Raw genomic sequence first — 241 nt, 5'->3', positions numbered from 1 at the left:
GACGGGATGCAAACCCACGACCCTCATATTGCGAGTCGAATGCCCCTAGTCACCAGCCCATGCTGGCCCGGTGGTTAGGGCGCTCGACTCGCAATCTGCGGGTTCGAATCTCCATCACACCGAACATGCTCGCTCTTTCAGCTGTGGGGGCGTAATAATGTGACGGTCAATCCCACTATTCGTTGGTAAAAGAGTAGCCCAAGAGTTGGTGGTGATGGCAAGCTGCCTTCCCTTTAGTCTT

The sequence above is a fragment of the Limulus polyphemus genome, unplaced genomic scaffold, assembly GCF_000517525.1.
Source record: "Limulus polyphemus unplaced genomic scaffold, Limulus_polyphemus-2.1.2 Scaffold49, whole genome shotgun sequence".
NCBI classification, from domain to species: Eukaryota; Metazoa; Arthropoda; class Merostomata; order Xiphosura; family Limulidae; genus Limulus; species Limulus polyphemus.
The sequence above is the reverse complement of the archived record's forward strand: the minus strand, read 5'-3'. Positions refer to the sequence as shown.